This window comes from Hypanus sabinus, chromosome 4 (genome assembly GCF_030144855.1).
Source record: "Hypanus sabinus isolate sHypSab1 chromosome 4, sHypSab1.hap1, whole genome shotgun sequence".
NCBI lineage: Eukaryota > Metazoa > Chordata > Chondrichthyes > Myliobatiformes > Dasyatidae > Hypanus > Hypanus sabinus.
The window spans coordinates 184,074,279-184,088,167 of NC_082709.1; the positions used below are offsets into that span (position 1 = coordinate 184,074,279).

A 13,889-nucleotide genomic window follows, 5' to 3' on the forward strand; every position below is an offset into this window, starting at 1 on the left:
GAGCTGAGCAAGTTTACAATTCTCTGCAGCTTATTTTGATCCTGTGCATAGCCCCCCAATACCAGATAGTAAGTTTTAAGGAGCTTTTTAAAAATCTAAGATGCTCCTTAATCACATCTTTCACACTCTTTTCCTGGTGGTCCTGCCGTGTTCTCAAACTCTTAATTCTATCTCTCTCAATTATTACCTTATTGTTACCTTAGAACATAGAAATTTATAGCACATTACAGACCTTTCAGCCCACAATGTTGTACTGACCATGTAACCTAGAATTTCCCTAGAGCATAGCCCTCTATTTTTCTAGGCTCCATGTACCTATCTAAGAGGCTCTTAAAAGACCCTATTGTATCTGTTTAACATTTCTTTTTGCACTGCTATCTGGTAAACAGAATGTACCAGTCTGCTGTTTTGCACTCATTGCTGTGCCATAGAAAAGCACAGCACAGAAGCAGGCCCATTGACCCATCTAATCAATGCCCAACCATTTAAATTGCCTACTTCCATCGACCTGTACCCAGAACATAGCCCTCCATACCCTATGTACCTATCCAAATTTCTCTTAAACGTTGAAATCAAGTTGGTATGCACCACTTGTGCCAGCAGCTCGTTCCACACTCTCGCAACCCTCTGAGTGAAGAAGTTCCCCCTCATGTTCACCTTAAACATCACCTTTCACCCTTAACTCATGGGGTTGTAGTCCCTCCCAACCTCAGTGGAAAAGCCTGCTTGCATTTGCCCTATCTATACCCCTCATAATTTTGCATACTTTTATCAAATCTCCCTCAATCTTCGATGTTCCAAGGAATAAAGTCCTAACCTATTCAATCTTACTTTATAACCCCGGTCCTCCAGTCCAGGTAACGTCCTTGTAAATTTTCTCTACACTCTTTCAACCTTCCTGCAGGTAGGTGACCAAAACTACAGTCAGTATTCCAAATTAGGCCTCTCCAATGCCTTATACAACTTCTACATATCATCCCATCTCCTGTACTCAGTACTTTGATTTATGAAGGCCAATGTGCCAAAAACTTTCTTTACTACCCTATCTCCCTGTGTATTTATTATTACAACAAATGCCATTTACTTGATGAACGTAGTGAGAACAAGGAATGGCATTGCATGCTGGTGTATGTGAATTGAAAACTGTAATTGAACTGAAACTTGCCCCCTTGATCAAATTTCTAATCCCTTCAGCTTAACTGACTCAACAATTTTATTTGCTAACAATCCTTGAAGTTCAGTCCTCCTTGGAATGTTATCCTGTGTAAAGTAACATTGTTATAAACACAAGAGATTCTGCAGATGCTTGAAACCTTGAGGACCTCAGCAGGTCAGGCAACATCTATGGAGAAGAAAAGAAAGTTGGTGTTTCAGTCTGAGATCCTTCTGCAAAGGAAGGCAGAAGAAGCTGGGGGGGGGGGGGGGAGGGGAAGGAGTACAATCTGGCAGATGAATAGCTGAGACCAAGTGAGGGGGAAAGGAGGGTTAGTAGGGAAGAGGGTAGGATGAAATAAGGATCTCGGAGGTGATATGTGGAAGAGGTAAAAGGCTGAAGAAAAAAGAATGTGATAGGGTGAGAGGCAAACCAGAAGGGAAAATTTAAAAAGACGGTGGGGGTGTGCATAATTACCAGAAGTTAAAGCAATTAATGTTTATGCCATCAGGTTGGGGGCTAACCAAGCTTGTTGCTCCTCCAACCTGGGTTTGGTGTCTTCATGGCCTGTTAAAGTTATTTTATTCTTCTTTGCCCCATGTCCTATTTAAGATCCAGTTCTTCACAGTCCTCTCCCCTTACCCCATTCCATCTGTTTTTTTCCTCCTCCTTTCCCCTTTTCCTCTCTCTTTGTTTGCCTCCTTCATTCATTCACTTACCATGGCTTTCTCAGTCCGCCCCCACTCCCACTCACCTCCCTTGAGGTTTGTCTCATATTCCTCCTCAAGTCCACCAGTCACCTCAGACTCCTGTCTCCTTACTTTCCTTTCTCTTCTTTATCCAAGCCACCCCTCCTCCCCTCTCACTCTCAGTCCTGATGTAAGGTTTTGACCCAAAACATCTACAATTCCTTTCCCTAACAGATGCTGCTTGACGCTCTGAATTCCTCCAGTGGGTTGTTTGTTAACATGTAGAAAATTCCTTTAATCCTATGGAATTTGCTCAGCCTGCTGAGTTCCTCCAGCAGATTGTTGTTAAGGTTATTGAGTGTTGGATTTGTATCAGTGCATTGCACGGTACCATTGTCCACTGTGTGTAATGTGTTCAGGCCTAACTGCAAAGGCCTGGGCATGAAAACCTTGACATGGTCTCACATTGTGCCACTGAGGGGATACTGAATCAGAATCAGGTTTATTATCATTGACACATGTCATGAAGTTTATTGTTTGGAGTAGCAGTACGAATTACTATGTTACAAAATAAATTAATAGTGAAAACACCGATTAAGAGGGAATGTTTATGGGTTGATGGAGAATTATGAAATTGATGGTGGAGTGGAAGAAGTTGCTCTTAAAATGCTGAGTGTGTGTGTCTTCAGGCTCTTCTATCCCCTCCCCAGTGGTAGTAACGTGAAGAGGTCATGCCCTGGAAGGGAGGTTTTTAATGATGGATGCTGCCATCTTGAAGCACAGCCAACTGAAGATGTTCTCAATGGTGGGGAGAGTTGTGCCCACGAAGGAGCTAGCTGAGTCTACAACCCTCTGCGGCCACTTCCAATCCTGAGCATTGGAGGCTCCACACCAGATGGTGATGTAGCCAGTCAAAATGCTCTCTACAGCTATAGAAATTTGAAAGAATTTTTGCTGACTTAGTAAATCCCCTCTAACTCCTAATGAAGTTGAGCTGTTGGTGTGCCTTCTTTGTGATTGCATCAGTGTGTTGGGCCCAGGTTAGCTCCTCTTGAGGTGTTGATGCCCAGGTATCAGAATCAGTTTTAATATCACTGGCATCTGCCATGAAATTTGTTAACTTGTTGGCAGCAGTACAATGCAATACATGATAAAGATAAAAAAAAACTGAATTACAATAAATATACATATTTTAAAAAATTAAATAGTTAATTAAAGATAAACAGTACAAAAACAGAATTTTTTATGAATTAGTGTTTTAAGGGTTCAATATCTATTTAGGAATTAAATGGCAGAAGGGAAGAAGCTGTTCCTGAATTGCTGGGTATGTGGCTTCAGGTTTCTGTACCTCTTCCTGATGAAAAAGGATCTAGTGCTTTTCTGGCATTAGTGACAAATAAACTCTTCTCAGGCTTCAGGCATAACTCAAAACTACTGTGCCAAGTGCCAATGGCATTTGGGACCGCCTGGTGAAGGAAAATCATTGAAATAAAACTAGAAGAGTTTATTCCTCCTTCCTGATGCTAACAATGAAAAGAGGGCGTGTCCTGGTTGGTGGGGGGTCCTTAATAATGGAAGCCACTTTTCTGAGACATCGGTCGTTGAAAGTGTCTTGGATACTATAGAGGCTAGTACCCATGATGGAGCTGGGTAATTTAGAGATGCTCTTATAGAGGCATTGGCCCTTTCCACTGCCAACACCTCTGTAAGAACTGGTGTGTGTTCTCACGATTTCCGTTCTTGAGGTCCGTAATCAGTTCCTTGATCCTGTTGACGTTGAGTGTGGGTTGTTTTTACTGTAGATCCTGCTTTTGGGATGAAACATTACATTGAAGTTTATTGGTTCTCTTCAGCTGTCTAGATGCTCCCTTGAAAAGCAACCAATGACCCAAGGCTTTAAATAAACATTGCTAAAAGCAAATTAAATGGGAGCTTGCTGTGTACTAACTTCAAAGATCAAAGGAAAATTTATTATATGTGTCACAATATACTACCCTGAGATTCATTTTTGCAGACATTTACAGGAAAATAAAAAAACTAGATATTGACAAGGACTGCCAAACAACCAATACGCAAGGAAGTGAAATAAACAAACAAACAAGTAAACAACTATTTAATTGATAAATTGATTAATTAATGCTGAGAACATGAGTTGTAGAGTTCTTTAAAGTGAGTGTATAGGTTGTGGAATCAGTTCAGAACTGAGGTGAGTGAAGTTATTCGTGTTGGTTCCGGAGGCTGATGATTGAAGCATAAAGACTGTTCCTGAACCTGGTGGTGTAGGATCTAAGGTTCCTGTACTTCCTATCCAATGGCAGTAGTGTGAAGACAGCATGGCCTGGATGGTAGGGGTCCTTGTTGAAGGACTCTGTCTCCTTGTAGATGTACCCAGCGGTTGGGAGTGATTTTCCAGTGATGAAGTGGGCTATGTCCATCAGCTTCTGTAGTCTTTTCCATTCCTGCCCATTGGTGTTTCCATACCAGGCCCTGATGCAACCAGTTAGGATAATCTCCACTGTGCATCTATAGAAGTTTGTCATAGTTTTAAATGACATGCTGAATCTTTGTGAACTTCTATTAAAGTAGAGGCACTGTAATGGAGTTACGTGCTGAACCCAGGGCACAATCTCTGAGATGATAATGCAAAGTAATTTAAAGTTGCTGAATCTCTCGACCTGGATTTTTGGAAAAGGATTGTCTCATGGATCTGTTTTCCTCCAGCTGTAGTTAATGATCAGCTATTTGGTCATGCTGACATTGAGTGAGAGGTTGTTAGTGTGCCACCTCTCAGACACATCTTCAATCTCCATCCTTTATGCCGATTAGTCACCACTTTTGATTTGGCTAGCAACAGGGGTGTTAGTAAACATAAATATGGCATTGGAGCTGCATTTAGCCTCACAATCATAAGCATAAAGTGAGTGGAGCAGGGGCTGAGGCACAGTCTCGTGGTGCACCTGTGCTGATGGAGATTGGGGAGGTATTTCAGCTCGTCCAGAGGTGGCTTTAAATCAAAAGGAGCTCTCTGGCCCGAAGGCTCCCCTAAGACGACAACTTGGATTGGGATCAGGATAGGGATTGTGGATGCTGCTGCTGCCTGTAAAGCACACGCTGCAGCTCATGCATTCATCCCCATCGACCCCATCGACCTCCTCCGAGCATCGCTGACCGTCGGACCCATGCTCCGAGTCCACTCTGTCCGGCAGTCTACCAACTCTTTCCATTCGCGCCTTCTCTCGGCATTTCTCGCCAACAAAAGACCGCCAAGTCCCTGCCCCCAGCCCACAATAAAGAACAAAATGGCCTCCTGTTGGCTAACATACACTCCAATGGCCTCGTTATCTCTAGTCATAAACCAAACGTTGCTGCTACAGAGAGGCTATTACATTAGCAGTGATACCTTACAGAGCATTACAGACAGACAGACAGACATACTTTATTGATCCCGAGGGAAATTGGGTTTCGTTACAGCCACACCAACCAAGAATAGTGAAGAAATATAGCAATATAAACCATAAATAATTAAATAACAATAAGTAAAAATAAGTTACACACCATATACTACCCTGAGATTCATTTTCTTGCAGGCATTCATAGTAGGACAAAGAAATACAATAGGATCAATGAAAAACTACATGCAAAGACTGGCAAACAACCAATGTGTAAAGGAAAATCTGTGCAAATATGAAAATAAGGAAATGATAATAATACATAATAAATGAATAATACTGAGAGCATGAGTTATATAGTCCTTGAAAGTGAGTCCATAGTTTGTGGAATCAGTTCAGTACTGAGTTGAGTGAAGTTATCCACGCCTGTACAGAAGCCTGATGGTTGAGAGGTATTAACTATTCCTGAACTTGAGGGCCTTGTACCTCCTTTCCAATGGCAGCAGTGAGAAGAGACAATGGCCTACTGCTGCTTTCCTGCAATAGTGCTCAATGGTGGGGATACTTTCCTGGGAAGGACTGGGCAGTATCCACAACACTTTACAAGCATTTCCCTCTGTCCTTGGGCGCTGGTTTTACCACTGTATCCTCGAGTGGGGAAAGATCAGGCAAGCACAAAATGGTTTTCTTTTAAATGAGAGAGGAGCATGAGTCATTAAAAAATCAAGCATAATTTTAGTTCTAAGGGGAGATGGATTGTGCTTTATTGCAGTATATTACCCTTATGCCCTTGAGGAGCAGAGCAAAATAATGTTTTGGTTGATGGGGATGTTAATCAGAGTTAAATTTACCAGATGGCAGCTAGTCTGCTAATGTCTTATGTCTATCAGCTCAAAAATAGAAGTTAAAAATCTGTTGCAGTTTCTATTGAGATAAGTTAACCATTGATAGGCAACGTGAGTGAAGCTGTGGATGCTGGAAATATGTAAAAAACACAAAATGCTGGCAGAACTCAGCAGGCCAGACAGCATCTATGGGAGGAGGTAATAACGACGTTTCGGGCCTGATGAAGGGTTTCAGCCCGAAACGTCGTCACTACCTCCTCCCATAGATGCTGTCTGGCCTGCTGAGTTCTGCCAGCATTTTGTGTTTTTTAACCATTGATAGACTTTTTTAGCACTATCAGAACCTGGTTTCATCATTTCCATTTCTTGCAAGCTCATTCTTCTTGAAACTAATCTGAAGCAAGTTTTTATTTGACTGATAAAGATTAAAAATTATGTCACAAGAACATTGAAACAGATGGTGAAGTGCATTTTTTGCCCCATGAATGTGCGGGAGGAAGCCCACAAATGTTGCCATGTTTGTAAGTTATTAACCCAACTCTCACTTATGTGGGAGGAAACTGGAGCACCTGGAGGCAAGGCATGTGGTCATGCGGAGAACGTACAAACTCCTTACAGACAGTGGCGGGAATTGAACTCAGAACACTGACCTCTGGCACCTGCAAAGCGATTGTACTCACTGTTATGCTGCTGTGCCGCCCCAATATGATGTGAATGATACGTAAATAAAACCAAGCAATTCATTTAAAATGTTACATATTAGAAGAAAAATAGACAGAAATGTTTCCCTTTTTCTTGTCCAAATAAAACGATGAGGATAAAGTTTATAAATCAAAAGGAGCAAAGGTACATGGAGAGAAAAACTTGGAGATGGCTGCTTTTTGGGAATGTTTGCCCCTTACTGTGGCAGCACAGACTGAGTCAGACAGGTCAGACTGTCTTGGGTTAGAAGTAACTTTAAATTCATTAGAGTGACTGAACGCCTGAAAATTCTTCAAGATGAATAATAGAATGGCCGGCAAATCACTGAGACAGACGGTTGCTCACTGCGCTGTTTCACGTAAATGCCTGATAATTATTCAAACATCAGCTGACCAGAAATGCAGAATTCTTTTTAACTACAGATTTCCAATGTTCTCCCTTACAATTGTCTCTTTCCCCCACTACTGCACCCCGCCACCACGCGCACACATACACAGGTACAGCCACACACAAACTCTCACAGACAGGTACAGACATACACACTTTCACACACATGCATAGACACACACACACACCTCTCCCCACGCTGCTCCCGCTTTCTTCCCATCTGTAAGTGCACTCAGATGATGGTGAGACAGACACAGAGCAAGGGTTACATCGAGCCTCGTTTAACGCACCACGCAGAACCATCTAGACCAATTGGCTGTCTAAACCTGCGCCTTTGCAGGAGAATGAAGACAAGTTCGGTCACGCGAAGGAGGCGAGCCTTTTCTGCTCCTCCTTCTCCCTCCACCTCCTCACCAACATTCCCCCCCCCCACTCTCACTGCATCACCACCCTCCCCCACATCCTCCCTTTTCGACCGCTACCGGTGTCGTCACAGCGGGGAAAGCAGCTGCGAGAGGTAAGTAGGGAGGAGAGGAGGGCATCGGATTCCATGGTTACAGGCAGGAGTATCAGGGACTTGCTTTCCTTTCAGGGACCAGTTCCCAGGCGCTCTCTCTCTCTCTCTCTCTCTCTCTCTCTCTCTCTCTCTCTCTCTGCAGCAGTACCATGCGTTATGAGTGCAGATAATGGGGAGGAATCTGTGTGGTTATTTGAGAATGCAATGAAATGTGAGCACATGGCTAATGGTGAGAAGGGACGGGAAAGGTCACATGATTATTAAGCTGCCTTGAACGTCCAGCTTTCAAACAAAAAAAACAGTATGGGGATTCGGGAGAAAGAATTTTTTTTTACATTTTTTCGTGTGCGTGTGTATGAGAGAGAGAGAGAGAGAGAGAGAGAGAGAGACGGAGATGGAGCCGGAGAAACAGGGAGAGACAGAGAGAGACAAGGAGTCTCAGAGAGACAGAAAGAGAGAAAGAGAGAGAAAAGGGTTCAGAGAGACAGGGAGACGGAGACGGGGGACAGGGAAAGACAGTGAGAGACAGAGAGGGGGGGAGGGCGGTTGCCTGTTTAGTGAACACCTCCCTTCGAGACGTAGATCAGACTTTTCACAGTGTTGATCCCTTTGACTGCAGGAAGGTCAAGGGTCAAGGGTCAAGGTTTATGTGGCAACACCACAGACCCCCTTTTGTGAAAAGTCGTTTCCTTGTGAACGGCCAGACAAAACAACTAAAAAAAGAGAGAGGATTTTCTCATTGTGGCATGTTGCTGCTTTTCCGTGTGATGGGATTTGTAAGTAATGAGTTTTCAGACGGCATTCTCTTGTGATTTTAATCCCCCGCCTCTCCCTCCCTTCTGACAAACCGATCCATTTAGCCCCCCCTTCCCCAACCGTGCTTGCATCCAACCCCCAACCCCCCCCCCCCCGCATCACCCAGTCTTCTGCCCCTCCCATCTGTTCACCCCTCCACCTTCTTCACTGGGTCGAGTGGTCATAGATACAATATCCCAGCCCGGACACTGATACAACAATTCGCCTTGTGTCATCAGCAGCCAGACAGCTGACATTTCCTTTGTGGACCGTCCCCGGTTCTCCATCCGGTCAAAAATTCCTCTGCTTCGGTTTCCTCTCTCCCCGTGACTGCCTCTCCTCTTGAAAGTCAGAGCGAGCTGACCTGCTTTTGCTTTTATGCTGAGTGCTGCTGCGGTTCGGTGCACAGATTACAGCCGAGAGGACAGGATCATGGGCATTCATCTTTGAGAGGAACACGATGGGTGAAGCGTGAGTATTTAAAGGCAGCACATTCTCCCGTCCCTCCCCACCCTAATCCTCCTTTGACCGGAAGCCTCATGAGGGGCCTGGGGCGCACTTGGAGTCCGGTGACTGTCTTCTGCAGAGGCACACACCTGTGTAAAGCTAATCTGGAACGGGTAGTTGTCTGGAGGGGACAGACTGCAAAAGCTGGGCAGACTTTGCTGTTTCAGAAGCAGAAAGAAAAGAAAATATGCAAGGGTATTCTCCTCCCCGCCACAAATCCCCCCAAACTTCGGCATTTTGCAATTATCAAAGGCTGGGGAACGGTTTGTGATGTGGATGTGGAAGTGGGTGGGGGTGGGAGTGGTGGTGGAGAGGATTTGGCAATCAACATCCAAGGTCCAACGCTTCACAACTCCTCCTTCATTACTGCATTACAGCAAAGGAGTTCATCCTGGAGAGGTGTGAAGTGATTCACTTTGGACAGAATGCAAGGTGGATGGCAGAATTCTTGGCTGTGTGGAGGAACAGAGGGATCATGGAGTACATTCCAAACATCCCTGAAAGTTGTGGTGCTAGTTGATAAGGTGGTTAAGAAGGCATATAGAGTGTTGGCTTTTGTTATTCAGGGGATTGAGTTCAAGAGCTGTGAGGTAATGATGCAGTTTATAAATCTCAGGTTAGACTGTACTTGGAATATTGTGTTCACTTCTGATCGGCTCATTATAGGAAGGATATGGAAGCTTTAGAGAGGGTGCAGAGGAGATTTATCAGGGTGCTGCCTGGATTAGAGAGCATGCCTTATGAGGATAGGTTGAGCGAGCTAGGTCTTTTCTCTCTGAAGCGAAGGACAATGAGAGGTGATTGGTATAGGTGTACAAGATAACTAAAGGAATAGATAGAGTGGACAGCCAGAAACTTTTTCCCAAGGTGGAAATTGCTAATACAAGGGGGCATCATTTTAAAGTGATTGGAGGAAAGTATAGGAGGGGATGTCAGAGGTGGGTTTTCTTTACACAGAGAGTGGTCAGTGCATAAAACACACTGCATAGGGTGATGGTATAGGCAGGTGCATCAGGAACATTTGGTAGGCACTTTGGTAGGCACATGGATGATAGGAAAATGGAAGGTAATGTTGGAGGGATTGATTTTAATTAGGTTAAAAGATCTGCACAATATGGTGGGCTGAAGGGCCCGTTCTGTGCAGTGATTTTCTATGTTCTATATAAGTATGTATGTCTTACTAACTTGTTTGAGGCTTTTAACAAGGTGACATGGGTGGTTTATGAAGGTAGAACTGTGGATGTTGTCTACATGGATTTTAGTAAGATGTTTGACAGGGTCCCAGAGTGGAGGAGATTTAGGTATCTAGGATCGATGATGAATTGGCTGTTTAGATTCAGAACTAGAACTGAGGGTAGTGACTGAAGGAACTTATCAGGCTGGAGTTCTGTAATTAATGTTGTTCCACAGGGATCTTTACTTGGACTTCTGCTGTTTGTCGTGTATATAAATGAACTTGATGAAAATGTTGTTGGGTGCGTTAGTAGGTTTGCAGATGATACAAAGATTGGTGGTGTTGTGGATGGTGTAGAATACTGGCAAAGGATACAGTGGGATATAGATCAGTTGCAGATCTGGGCAGAGAAATGGCAGATGGAGTTTAACCAGCCAAATATAAAGTGTTGCACCTTGGTAGATCAGATGTAAGGAGACAGACTCGCCCTTAACAGTATTGATGAGCAGAGGGATCTTGGGCTCCAGGTTCATAACTCCCTGAAAGTGGCTACACAGGTTGATAGGGAGGTTCGGAGGGCAAGGGGAATGCTCGCTTTTGTTAGTCAAGGCTGAGTTCAAAAGTCAGGAAGTTACATTACAGTTTTAGAAATCTCAAGTTAGGCCACAAATGGAGTGTGGCAGACAGTTCTGGTCACGCTGTTATTGGAAGGATGTCGAGGCTTTGGAGGGGGTGTAGATGGGATTTACCGGGATGCTGCCTGGTTTAGAGGGCATGTGCTATAACAAGAGGTGGGACAAACTTTGGTTGTTTTCTCTGGAATGGCGGAGGCTGAGGAAGGATCTGAAAGAAGTTTATAAGATTGTGAGGGGCATGGATAGAGTAGACAGACAGTGTCTTTTTCCCAGATTTGAAATGTCTGATACTAGAGGGCATGCATCAGGGTGAGGTGGGGTAATTTCAAAGGAGATGTGAAAGGCAAGTTTGTTTTTTAATATAGTGAGCGTTGGGTGCCTGGAATGCACTGCCTGGGGTGGTGATAGATGCAGAAAATTAAAGACTTAGATGGGTAAATGGAGGGAAATCGGCATCGTGTAGGCATAAGGGATTAGTTTAGTTGGCCAGTTGATAAGCATTTATTTGGCTCAGTGCAACATTGTGGGTTGAAGGGTCTGTTCCTGTGCTGTATTGTTTCATGTCAATAGACAATAGACAATAGGTGCCGAAGTAGACCATTCGGCCCTTCGAGCCTGCACCGCCATTTTGAGATCATGGCTGATCATCTACTATCAATACCCGGTTCCTGCCTTGTCCCCATATCCTATGTTGTGTATTGTTAAACTTGTATTGGGATGACGTGGTAGCATAGTGGTTAGCACAATGGTTTAGAGTACCAGGTTCAATTCCTGTTGCTGCCTGTAAGGTGCTTGTACGTTCTCCTCGTGATGGCTTGGATTTCCTCTGGGTGCACTGATTTCCTCACAAATTGCAAAGATGTACTGATTGGAAGGTTAATCTGTTCATTGTAGATTGTCTTGTGATTAGGCTGCGGTTAAATCGGGGGTCGCTGGGCGGCACGGTTTGAAATTCCGCATGGGCCTATTCTGCACTGTGTCTCAATAAATAAAATAACTCCCAGGTTGCCCATCAGATGTGGAATGCAACCTCACACCTCAGGAAGGCTTTGGAGAGGGGGCCGAGGAGGTTTACAGGATTGATCCCAAGCAGCAACAGGCAAGGAGGGATGGCAGCAACTGGGTTTGTTCTCATTTGGTGAAGGTTGGGGAGATTTGTTTGAAATTATAGGGTTTTTGATGAATCAAGCATTGCAGTGACAGGAAGAGGATAGAACAGCACAGCATGGGAAGATGTTACAGTTTGAGATGATTGACAGGGAGGCTAAAGAATGGGGGATATGAGGTGAATTTGATTGTGCAGTTCAGTTTCTTGGACCAAATACAGAAAAGAAAGGGAAGCAGATTCATAGAACGTAGAACACAACACAGCGCAGGTCTTTCTGCCCATGATATTGTGCCAACCTTTTGACTTACTCTAAAACCCGTCTAACTCTTCCCTTCTGCTTAGCCTTCCATTTTTGTAACATCCATGTGCCTACGAGTTTCTTAAATTCAGTATGCACTTGGTTAAAGAGCTGTGATAAAGTATTTCTGTAAGGTAAGAGCTCTGGATGGATTCTGGGAGATGGGGGGGTGGTGGGGAGTGTGCTGAATTGGAGAGGTTAATTAGTGGATGGGAGGCTTGTTCTTTCAGGAGCACTTAAACTGGATCTACATTTATAAGGAGGAAATGCACTCAGTGGCCACTTTATTAGGCATAGCAGCGTACTTGCTCGTTATTGCGAATATTTAATCAGTCAATCATGTGGCAGTAACTTGGTGCACAAAAGGCATGCAGACAGGGTCAAGAGGTTCAGTTGTTGTTCAGACCAAACATCAAAATGGGGAAGAAATGTGATTTAAGTGACTTTGACTGTGGAATGATTATTGGTGCCAGACAGGGTGGTTTGAGTATCTCAGAAACTGCTGATCTCGTTGGACTTCCATGCGCACCAGTCTCTAGAGCTTATAGAGGATGGTGTGTAAAACTATAAAAAGCCTCCAGTGAGCAGCAGTTCTGTGGGTGAAAATGCCTTGTTATTGAGAGAGGTCAGAGGAGAGAGGCCAGACTGGTTCAAGCTGACAGGAAGGCGACAGTAATTACGCGTCACAACAGTGGTGTGCAGAAGAGCATCTCTGAATGCAGAACACTTTAAACCTTGAAGCGGATGGGCTACAGCAGCAGAAGACCATAGTCATAAAGTAACCACTCTGGGTATATAGTTAATACCAGGACCATGTACAGTTTGATGTGAGAAGGATCTTGGGGTCTAAGTCCAGAGCCATTGGAAGGGATAAAGAAGGAAAATGGTGTGCTTGCCTTCACTGGTTGAGCATAAGAGTAAGGAAGTCAATGTAAAGCTTTGGTTGGCTGCTGTTGGTGTATTGCCTGCCTCAGCACGATGCTATTACAGGTTTGGGAATTCTGGAGTTCAGAATGGCCAGCAGTGTTTCTATTTTCTTCGAGCCTTAGTGGCTGAATCGCCTCATTTGCATACTGATATTGTATTGCTTCTGTCAGAATCAGGTTTATTATTATCACTGACATATGTTGTGCAATTTGTTGTTTTGCAGCAGCAGAACAGTGCAAGACATAAACAATTATTATAAATTTACAATAATATATAAAACTAAAAAGTGTAAAAAAAATTATAGTTCAAGTTCAAAGTACGTATATATCACCATATACTACCCTGAGATTCATTTCCTTGCAGGTGTTCACATTAGTATAAAGAAATACAATAGAATCAATTAAAATTGCATACAAAGAGAGTTAAAGAGGGGGAATCTCATTGTAATTTATCAAATATTGAAAGGCCTCGGTAGAGTGGATGTGGAGAGGATGTTCCCTATAGTGGGAGAGTCTAGGACCAGAGGACATGGCCTCAGAATAGAAGGATGTTCACTTAGAACAGAGAGGAAGAGGAATTTCTTTAGCCTGAGAGTGGTGAATCTGTGGAACTCATTGCCAAAGTTGGCCATGGAGGGCAAGTCATTGGGAATATTTAAAGCAGAGGGTAGGATCAATACGGGCATCAAAGGTTATCAGGAAAAGGAAGGGGACTGAGAGAGATAATAAATCAGCCATAGTCAAATGACAGAGCAGACTCAATG

General features: G+C 43.8%; 1 protein-coding gene across 50 annotated transcripts in view; it reads left to right on the forward strand.

The window, feature by feature from the left end:
- LOC132393562 (uncharacterized) overlaps window positions 1-13,889 on the forward strand; it is a 266,331-nt gene that overhangs the window by 94,618 nt on the left and 157,824 nt on the right. For 2 of the 50 annotated variants that reach the window (XR_009511965.1, XR_009511947.1), the window contains exon 6: window positions 8,720-8,948. The exons of 47 other annotated variants lie outside the window; for them this stretch is intronic. The gene's annotated coding sequence lies outside the window, so the exon portion shown is untranslated. Of the gene's footprint in view, window positions 1-8,716; window positions 8,949-13,889 lie in introns of all 50 variants that reach the window. One more of the 50 variants, XR_009511964.1, reaches the window with a different exon arrangement.